This window comes from Arachis duranensis, unplaced genomic scaffold (assembly GCF_000817695.3).
Source record: "Arachis duranensis cultivar V14167 unplaced genomic scaffold, aradu.V14167.gnm2.J7QH unplaced_Scaffold_608113, whole genome shotgun sequence".
Taxonomy (NCBI): Eukaryota; Viridiplantae; Streptophyta; class Magnoliopsida; order Fabales; family Fabaceae; genus Arachis; species Arachis duranensis.
This window is the reverse complement of record NW_026264987.1, coordinates 1006183-1017029: the sequence shown is the minus strand read 5'-3', so window position 1 is coordinate 1017029 and position 10847 is coordinate 1006183. Positions and strand designations below refer to the sequence as shown.

The 10847-nt window shown below is 37.7% G+C and overlaps 1 non-coding gene across 1 annotated transcript; it reads left to right on the top strand.

Annotated features, from left to right (window-relative positions):
• The first annotated feature begins 778 nt into the window (after positions 1–778).
• On the top strand, positions 779–886 carry LOC127744592 (small nucleolar RNA R71). Its single transcript, XR_008005570.1, has one exon. It is a non-coding gene; the product is annotated as a small nucleolar RNA R71 (small nucleolar RNA).
• The last annotated feature ends 9961 nt before the right edge of the window (positions 887–10847 follow it).

Sequence of the window (10847 nt, the reverse complement as noted above, 5' to 3'; positions counted from 1 at the left end):
TAGGTTCGGCCATGTTGGTAATGTTTATGGCCTTGCACTCTCTCTTGGGATTCTTTTCTGTATTGCTTGGGAGAGTGCTAGAAGGAGTTTCAGTAACCCTTTTACTCAGCTGACCCACTTATGCCTCCAGATTTTTTATAGAGGAACGTGCCTCATTCATGAAACTGAGAGTGGCCTTAGATAGATCAAAGACTATGTTTGCTAAGCTAGAGGGGCTCTGCTCAGAATTCTTTGTCTGTTGCTATGAGGATGATGGAAAAGGCTTGCTATTGCTAAACCTGTTTCTTCCACAATTATTATTAAAGCCTTGTTGGGGCTCTTGTTGGTCCTTCCATGAGAAATTTGGATGATTTCTTCATGAAGGGTTATAGGTATTTCCATATGCTTCACCCATGTAATTTACCTGTGCCTTTGTAGGGTTCTCAGGATCATAAGCTTCTTCTTCAAAAGAGGCTTCTTTAGTAATGTTGGATGCAGCTTGCAATCCATTCAAACTCTGAGAAATCATGTTGACTTGCTAAGTCAACATTCTGTTCTGAGCCAATATGGCATTAAGAGCATCAATTTCAAGAACTCCCTTCTTCTGAGGCGTCCCATTATTCACAGGATTCCTCTCAGAGGTGTACATGAACTGGTTGTTTGCAACTAGTTCAATGAGTTCCTGAGCTTCTGTAGGCGTTTTCTTCAGGTGAATGGATCCACCTGCAGAATGGTCCAATGACATCTTAGACAATTTAGACAGACCATCATAGAATATATCCAGGATAGTCCATTCTGAAAGCATGTCAGAAGGACACTTTTTGGTCAGTTGCTTGTATCTTTCCCAAGCTTCATAGAGGGATTCACCATCTTTTTGCCTAAAGGTTTAAACATCCACTCTAAGCTTGCTCAGCTCTTGAGGAGGAAAGAATTTGGCTAAGAAAGCTGTGACCAGCTTATTCCAAGAGTTCAGGCTATCTCTAGATTGAGAGTCCAACCATGTTCTAGCTCTGTCTCTTATATCAAAAGGGAAAAGCATAAGCTTGTAGACCTCGGGATCAACTCCATTGGTCTTAACAGTATCACAGATCTGCAAGAATTTAGTTAAGAACTGAAAAGGATCTTCTGATGGAAGTCCATAAAACTTACAGTTCTATTGTATTAGAGAAACTAATTGAGGCTTTAGCTCAAAATTGTTTGCTCCAATGGCAGGGATTGAGATGTTTCTCCCATGGAAATTGGGAGTTGGTGCAGTAAAGTCACCAAGCACCTTCCTTGCATTGTTGTTGTTGGGTTCGACCATATTTGTTTCTTTGTCTGTTTCCTTTTCGAAAATTTCTGTTAGGTCCTCTTCAGAGTATTATGCCTTATCTGCTCTTAGCTTCCTCTTTAGAGTCCTTTCAGGTTCAGGATCAGCTTCAACAAGTATGCCTTTGTCCTTGTTCCTGTTCATATAAAAGAGAAGAAAACAAGAAATAATAGGGATCCTCTTTGTCACTATACAGAGAGTCCTTTATGTGAGTAGAAGAGAAGAAGAATAAGAATGAGGAAAGAAAGAGAAAAATTCAAACTCAGAGAGAGGGAGAGGGTTCGAATTTTTTGATGAGTGGAGGGGAAGTGTTAGTAAATAAATAAAATAAATGGAAGGAGAAGAGGGAGAGAGGGAATTCAAAAATTAGAAGATAAAAAAAGAAAAATATTTTTGTTTTTATTTTATTTTTAAGTTAGAATTCAAAATTAGAGGAAGAAGTAGAATAAAATTAAAATTTAAAACAATTAGTGAATTAAAAAGAATTTTTGAAAAAGAAGTTAATGATTTTCGAAAATTAGAGAGAGAGGAAAGTAGTTAGATGGTTTTGAAAAAGATAAGAATTTTAAAATCAAACAAAAAGTTAAGTAGTTAATTGAAAAAGATTTGAAAATCAAATTTTGAAAAGATAAGAAGTTAGAAAAAGATATTTTGAAATTAAAGTTTGAAAAAGATATGATTGAAAATATATGATTTTGAAAAGATATGATTGAAATTTATTTTGAAAAAGATTTGATTTTTAAAATCAAAATTAATGACTTGACTCACAAGAAATCAAAAGAAATGATTCTAAAATTTAAAGTTTGAGTCTTTCTTAACAAGAAAGTAACAAACTTGAAATTTTTGAATCAAAACATTAATTGTTAGTATTAATTTCGAAAATATGAAGTAAAAATAGGAAAAAAGATTTTGAAAAGTTTTCAAAAAGATTTTTGAAAATTTTCGAAAAAAATAAAGAAAAAATGAAAAAGATTTGATTTTGAGAAAGATTTGAAAAGATAATTTTTTTTTTTGAAATTGAAATCTTGACTTGACTAACAAGAAACAACTAATTTTAAAATTTTTTGGCTAAGTAAACCCAAAGATTTCAAAATTTATGAGTGAAATAAGGAAAAGATATTTTTTTGGTTTTTGAATTTTAATAAGGAGAGAGAAAAACATCAAAGTGACTCAACATATGAAAATTTTAGATCAAAACAATTGATGCATGCAAGAACACTATGAATGTCAAGATGAACACCAAGAACACTTTGAAGATCATGATGAACATCAAGATCTTATTTTTGAAAAATTTTTAAGAAAAGAAAAACATGCAAGACACCAAACTTAGAAATTTTTCATGTTTAGACACTATGAATTCAAAAATGCATATGAAAAACATCATGCAACACAAAACAAGAAAATGTGAAGATCAAACAAAGAAAATCATCAAGAACAACTTGAAGATCATGAAGAATGCAATGCATGAATTTTCGAAAATTTTTAGAAAAATTAAAACATGCAATTGACACCAAACTCAAAACTTGACTCTAGACTCAAACGAGAAACAAAAAATTTTTGGATTTTATGATTTTATTAATTTTTTTGTATTTTTATTTTTTTATTTTTCGAAATTATTTTGGAAAAAGAAAAATAAGAAATTCAAAAAATTTTTAATAAGAATTCTAGGAATCGTGTCAGGTCAGTCTAAAGCTTGATGGCCAGCCAAGCTTCAGCATATCATTATGAAACTCTAGAATTCATTCTTAAAAACTTTGAAGGATTTTTTGAAAACAAAAGGAAAATTTTGAAAGATTTTTGAAAATAAAACGAAAAGAAAGTTACCTAATCTAAGCAACAAGATGAACTGTCAGTTGTCCAAACTCGAACAATCCCCGGCAATGGCTGCACGGAATTGTGATCTCTAACACGGCACCAAAAAACTTGGTACACGCGATCTTAATCTCAACACTTTCCTCACAACTCCACATAACTAACCAGCAAGTGCACTGGGTCGTCCAAGTAATAAACCTTACGTGAGTAAGGGTCGATCCCACGGAGATTGTTGGTTTGAAGCAAGCTACGGTCACCTTGTAAATCTCAGTCAGGCAGATTCAAATTGGTTTTGGAGTTCGATAATTAAAAGATAAATAAATAATAAAATAAGATAGAGATACTTATGTAATTCATTGGTGGGAATTTCAGACAAGTGTATGGAGATGCTTTGTTCTTGTTGAATCTCAGCTTTCCTACTGCCTTTATCCAATCCTTCATACTCCTTTCCATGGCAAGCTGTATGTTGGGTGTCACCGTTGTCAATGGCTACTTCCCGTCCTCTCAGTGAAAAAGGTCCTCTACGGTTTCTGTACGGCTAATCAACTGTCGAATTGCTTGTCTCGGATGAAAAATACCATGCACAGATATCGTATGGCTAATCAGCTGTTGGTTCTCGATCGTGCAGGAATAGGATTTACTATCCTTTTGCGTCTGTCACTACACCCCACAGTCGTGAGTTTGAAGCTCGTCACAGTCATCCCATCCCAGATCCTACTCGGAATACCACAGACAAGGTTTAGACTTTCTGGATCTCAAGAATGCTGCCAATTGATTCTAGCCTATACCATGAAGATTTTGATCTCGGACTCAAATGCTCTGTTGTCAGGAGAGATGGTGTGAATCGTTGAAAAAAGATTCAAGAGATACACATTCAAGCTTGTTTTCATGTAGAACGGAAGTGTTTGTCAGGCACGCGTTCATAAGTGAGAATGGTGATGAGTGTCACATAATCATCACATTCATCATGTTCTTGTGTGCGAATGAATATCTTAGAATAAGAATAAGCATGAATTGAATAGAAAATAGTAGTAATTGTATTAATACTCGAGGAATAGCAGATCTCCACACCCTTAATCTATGATGTGTAGAAACTCCACTGTTGAAAATACATAAGTGATGAAGGTCCAGGCATGGCCGAATGGCCAGCCCCCAAAACGTGATCGAGAGATCAAAAGATGGTTCCAAGTCTTCTTTACCATAGTAAAAAGTTCTATTTATACTAAACTAGTTACTAGGGTTACAGAAATAAGTAAATGATGCAGAAATCTACTTCCGGGGCCCACTTGGTGTGTGCTTGGGATGAGCATTGAAGCTTCCACGTGTAGAGGCCTTCCTTGGAGTTAAACGCCAGTTTGTAACTTGTTTCTAGCATTTGACTCTAGCTTACAACTTGTTTCTGGCGTTTAACGCCAGAATAGGGCAGAAAGCTGGCGTTGAACGCCAGTTTGCGTCATTTAAACTCAAGAAAAGTATGGACTATTATATATTGCTGGAAATTCCTGGATATCTACTTTCCAATGAAATTAAGAGCACTCCATTTGGACTTATGTAGCTCCAAAAATTCCACTTCGAGTGAAGGGAGGTCAGAATCCAATAGCATCTGCAGTCCCTTTCAGCCTCTGAATCAGATTTTTGCTCAAGTCCCTCAATTTCAGCCAGAAAATACCTGAACTCATAGAAAACACAAACTCATAGTAAAGTCTAGAAATGTGATTTTTGCTTAAAAACTAATAAAAATATACTAAAAACTACTTAAAACATACTGAAAACTAACTAAAAACAATGCCAAAAAGCGTATAAATTATCCGCTCATCAACGTGGCATTTGTCACGCGTTTGCATGGGTCACGCGTGCGCGTCATTTTGAGTTTTCCTTGTCAGGCGTACGTGTTGGTCACGCATTTGCGTCACTCGTGCTTTGTGCCAGGCATGCGCTCGCGTCGTCCATGCGGCCGCGTCGCTGCCAGTTCCTCAAATGCTTCATTTTTGTTGTTCCTTCCACTTTTTTATGTTTCCTTTCCAACCTCTAGGCCATTCTTGCCCTATACAGCCTGGAAATACTCAACGCATAGATCATGGCATCGAATGGTAATAAAGGATAATTAAAATTAATATTTTTAAAGCTTAGGAAACATGTTTTCACATATATCATAGAATAAGGAAGGAATAGTAAAACCATATAATTCATATGAATAAGTGAGCAAAGATTTGATAAAAACCACTCAATTGAGCACAATATAAATCATAAAATAGTGGTTTATCAGTCTGCAAACCATGGTACTTCCTGAATGGCAAAGAGTTGCTCATCCGGAACGGTTTCAGATATCTCAGTAGGAGGGAGGGACGCTCCTGCTACTGGTTCTATCTGGGACAGGTGATCCGCTACTTGGTTCTTTGTCCTTTTTCTGTCTCTTATTTCTATATCAAACTCTTGCAGAAACAACACCCATCTTATGAGTCTGGGTTTTGAATCCTGCTTTGTGAGGAGATATTTTAGAGCAACATGGTCAGTGTACACAATCACTTTTGATCCTACTAAATAAGATCTGAACATGTCAATGGCATAAACCACTGCAAGTAACTCCTTTTCTGTGGTCGTGTAATTCTTCTGCGCGTCATTTAAAACACGGCTAGCATAATAAATGACATGCAGAAGCTTGTCATGCCTCTGTCCTAATATTGCACCAATGGCATGGTCACTGGCATCATACATTAGTTCGAATGGTAATGTCCAGTCTGGTGTAGAAATGACTGGTGCTTTGACCAGCTTACCTTTCAGAGTCTCAAAGGCCTGCAAACACTGTGTCAAAGACAAATGGTGCATCAGCGGCTAGCAGATTGCTCAGAGGTTTTGCAATTTTTGAAAATTTTTTTATAAACCTCCTATAGAATCCTGTATGCCCCAGAAAGCTTCTGATTGCCTTAACATTGGTAGGTGATGGTAATTTTTCAATTAGCTCTACCTTAGCTTGATCCACCTCTATTTCCTTGTTCAAAATTCTGTGCCCAAGGACAATTCCTTCAGTCACCATAAAGTGACATTTCTCCCAGTTTAAAACAAGGTTAGTCTCTTGGCATCTTTTTAGAACAAGTGCTAGATGGTCAAGACAGGAGCTGAATGATTCTCCAAATACTGAGAAGTCATCCATGAAGACTTCTAAAAATTTCTCCACCATATCAGAGAAGATAGAGAGCATGCACCTCTGAAAGGTTGCAGGTGCATTGCACAGACCAAATGGCATCCTTCTGTAAGCAAATACTCCAGATGGACATGTGACTGCTGTTTTCTCTTCGTCCTGAGGATCTACTACAATTTGGTTGTAACCTGAATAGCCATCCAAAAAGCAGTAGTATTCATGACCTGCTAGTCTCTCTAGCATCTGGTCTATGAATGGTAAAGGAAAATGATCCTTTCTGGTGGCTGTATTGAGCCTTCTGTAGTCAATACACATACGCCACCCTATAACTATTCTTGTAGGAACCAGTTTATTCTTTTCATTATGAACCACTGTCATGCCTCTCTTCTTGGGGACAACTTGGACAGGGCTCACCCAGGGGCTATCCGAAATAGGATAAATAATCCCAGCCTCTAGTAACTTAGTGACCTCTTTCTGCACCACCTCCTTCATGGCTGGATTCATCTGCCTCTATGGTTGAACCACTGGCTTAGTATCATCCTCCAATAGGATCTTGTGCATGCATCTGGCTGGGCTAATGCCCTTAAGATCACTTATGGACCACCCAAGAGCTGTCTTGTGCGTCCTTAGCACCTGAATTAGTGCTTTCTCTTCCTGTGGCTCTAAAGCAGAGCTTCTGAGTACCGAAAAAGTGTCATCTTCACCCAAAAATGCATATTTCAGGGATGGTGGTAGTGGTTTGAGCTCGGGTTTAGGAGGCTTCTCCTCTTCCTGAGGAGTTTTTAGAGGTTCTTCTGTTTTCTCTGGTTCCTCCAGATTAGGCTGAACATCTTTAAAAATGTTCTCTAGCTCTGATTTGAGACTCTCAGTCATATTGACCTCTTCCACCAAAGAGTCAATAATATCAATGCTCATGCAGTCTTTTGATGTGTCTGGATGCTGCACAGCTTTGACAGCATTCAACTTAAACTCATCCTCATTGACTCTAGGTGCATGAAATTGTGATACACAATGGCGCCAACAACTTGGTACGCACAATTGTAATCTCAACTCTTTTTCACAACTTCGCACAACTAACCAGCAAATGCACTGGGTCGTCCAAGTAATAAACCTTACGTGAGTAAGGTCGATCCCACGGAGATTGTCGGCTTGAAGCAAGCTATGGTCACCTTGTAAATCTCAGTCAGGCGGATTCAAATGGTTGATAGAGTTTTCATAATTAAAGGATAAATACAACATAAAATAAAGACAGAGATACTTATGTAATTCATTGGTGGGAATTTTAGATAAGCGTATGTAGATGCTTCATCCCTTTTGAATCTCTGCTTTCCTACTGCCTTCATCCAATCCTTCATACTCCTTTCCTTGGCAAGCTGTATATTGGGTTTTACCGGCGTCAATGGCTACCTCCCGTCCTTTCAGTGAAAATGGTCCAAATGCGCTGTCACCGCACGGCTAATCATCTGTCAGTTCTCGATCATGTAGGAATAGGATTTACTATCCTTTTGCGTCTGTCACTACGCCCTACAATCGCGAGTTTGAAGCTCATCACAGTCATCCCTTCCCAGATCCTACTCGGAATACCACATACAAGGTTTAGACTTTCTAGATCTCGGAATGACCACCAATAATTCTAGCTTATACCACGAAGACTCCGATCTTTCGGAATGGAGGCTAAGAGATACACGCTCAATCTTAAGTAGAATGGAAGTGGTTGTCAGTCACGCGTTCATAGGTGAGAATGATGATGAGTGTCACGGATCATCACATTCATCAGGTTGAAGTGCATGTGAATATCTTAGAACAAGAATAAGCTTGAATTGAATAGAAAATAGTAGTAATTGCATTAATACTTGAGGAACAGTAGAGCTTCACACCTTAATCTATGGTGTGTAGAAACTCCACCGTTGAAAATACATAAGTAGTCTGGAGGTCCAGGCATGGCCGAATGGCCAGCCTACCCAAATATGAAAATATGATATCCAGAATTGTCTCTATGATCCGAAGATGAAAATACAATAGTAAAAGGTCCTATTTATAATGAAACTAGCTACTAGGGTTTACAGAATTGAATAAATAATGCAGAAATCTACTTCCGGGCCCACTTTGTGTGTGCTTGGGCTGAGCATTGAGCTTTACACGTGTAGAGACCTCTCTTGGAGTTAAACGCTAGCTTTGGTGCCAGTTTGGGCGATTAACTCCAACTTTTATGCCAGTTCTGGCGTTTTGACTTCAAAATAGGGCAGAGAAGGGGCGTTTGAACGCCAGTTTTCGTTGTCAAAACTCGAGCAAAGTATAGACTATTATATATTGCTGGAAAGCCCTGGATGTCTAATTTACAACGCAATTGAGAGCGCGGCATTTGGAGTTTTTTAACTCCAAAAAATCCACTTCGAGTGCAGGAAGGTCAGAATCCAACAACATCAGTAGTCCTTTGTCAGCCTCTGAATCAGATTTTTGCTCAGATCCCTCAATTTTAGCCAAAAAATACCTGAAATCACAGAAAAACACACAAACTCATAGTAAAGTCCAGAAAAGTGAATTTTTACTAAAAAGTAATAAAAATATAATAAAAACTAACTAGAACATACTAAAAACATACTAAAAACAATGCCAAAAAGCGTATAAATTATCCGCTCATCACAACACCAAACTTAAATTGTTGCTTTTCCCCAAGCAACTGAAAATCAAATGAGATAAAAAGAAGAGAATATGCAATGAATTCCAAAAACATCTATGAAGATCAGTATTAATTAGATGAGCGGGGTTTTTAGCTTTTTGCCTCTGAACAGTTTTGGCATCTTACTTTATCCTTTGAAATTCAGAATGATTGGCTTCTATAGGAACTCAGAATCTAGATAGTGTTATTGATTCTCCTAGTTAAGTATGATGATTCTTGAACACAGCTACTTTATGAGTCTTGGCCATGGCCCAAAGCACTCTGTCTTCCAGAATTACCACCGGATACATACATGCCACAGACACATAACTGGGTGAACCTTTTCAGATTATGACTCAGCTTTGCTAGAGTCCCCAATTAGAGGTGTCCAGGGTTCTTAAGCACACTCTTTTTTTTGCCTTGGATCACGACTTTATTTTTACCCTTGCCTTTTGGTTTAAAGGGCTGTTGGCTTTTTCTGCTTGCTTTCTCTCTCTTTTTTTTTGTATTCACTGCTTTTTCTTGCTTCAAGATTCATTTTTATGATTTTTCAGATCCTCAGTAACATGTCTCCTTTTTCCATCATTCTTTCAAGAGCCAACATTCATGAACAACAAATTCAAAAGACATATGCACTGTTCAAGCATACATTCAGAAGTCAAAGTATTGCCACCACATCAAAATAATTAATATGTTATAAAATTCAAAATTCATGCAATTCTTCTCTTTTTCAATTTAGAACATTTTTCATTTAATAAAGGTGATGGATTCATAGGACATTCATAACTTTAAGGCATAGACACCAAGACACTAATGATTATAAGACACAAACATAAATAAAACATAAAGCATAATTTTCGAAAAAAACAGAAAAATAAAGAACAAGGAGATTAAAGAACGGGTCCACCTTAGTGATGGCGGCTTGTTCTTCCTCTTGAAGATCTTATGGAGTGCTTGAGCTCCTCAATGTCTCTTCCTTGCCTTTGTTGCTCCTCTCTCATGATTCTTTGATCTTCTCTAATTTCATGGAGGAGGATCGAATGTTCTTGGTGCTCCACCCTTAGTTGTCCCATGTTGGAACTTGATGAGCGGATAATTTGTACGCTTTTTGGCATTGTTTTTAGTATGTTTTTAGTATGATCTAGTTAGTTTTTAGTATATTTTTATTAGTTTTTAGTTAAAATTCACTTTTCTGGACTTCACTATGAGTTTGTGTGTTTTTCTGTGATTTCAGGTATTTTCTGGCTGAAATTGAGGGACCTGAGCAAAAATCTGACCGGCGTTCAAAGTCACTTTCAGAATTCCCAGCGTTAAACGCCGGAACTGGCACTAAAGCTGGCGTTTAACTCCAAGAAGAGTCTCTACACGAAAATGCTTCATTGCTCAGCCCAAGCACACACCAAGTGGGCCCGGAAGTGGATTTTTATGTCATTTACTCATTTCTGTACACCCTAGGCTACTAGTTCTCTATATATAGGACCTTTTACTATTGTATTTGGAGAGCTTTTTGATCATGTTTTTATGATTGAACTCACTTTGGGAGGCTGGCCATTCGGCCATGCCTAGACCTTGTTCTTATGTATTTTCAACGGTGGAGTTTCTACACACCATAGATTAAGGTGTGGAGCTCTGCTGTACCTCGAGTATTAATGCAATTACTATTGTTCTTCTATTCAATTCCGCTTGTTCTTTGTCCAAGATATCAGTTGTTCTTCAACTTGATGAATGTGATGATCCATGACACTCATCATCATTCTCACTCATGAACAAAGTGACTGACAACCACTCTTGTTCTACAAGCATATGAGGCTCTAGTGTTTATCTCTTGGATTCCTGATACACGATGCATGGTTGATCGCCTGACAACCAAGTGCTCGCCTGACAAACGAGCCAGCCATTCCGTGAGATCAGAGTCTTCGTGGTATAGGCAAGAACTGATGGCGGCATTC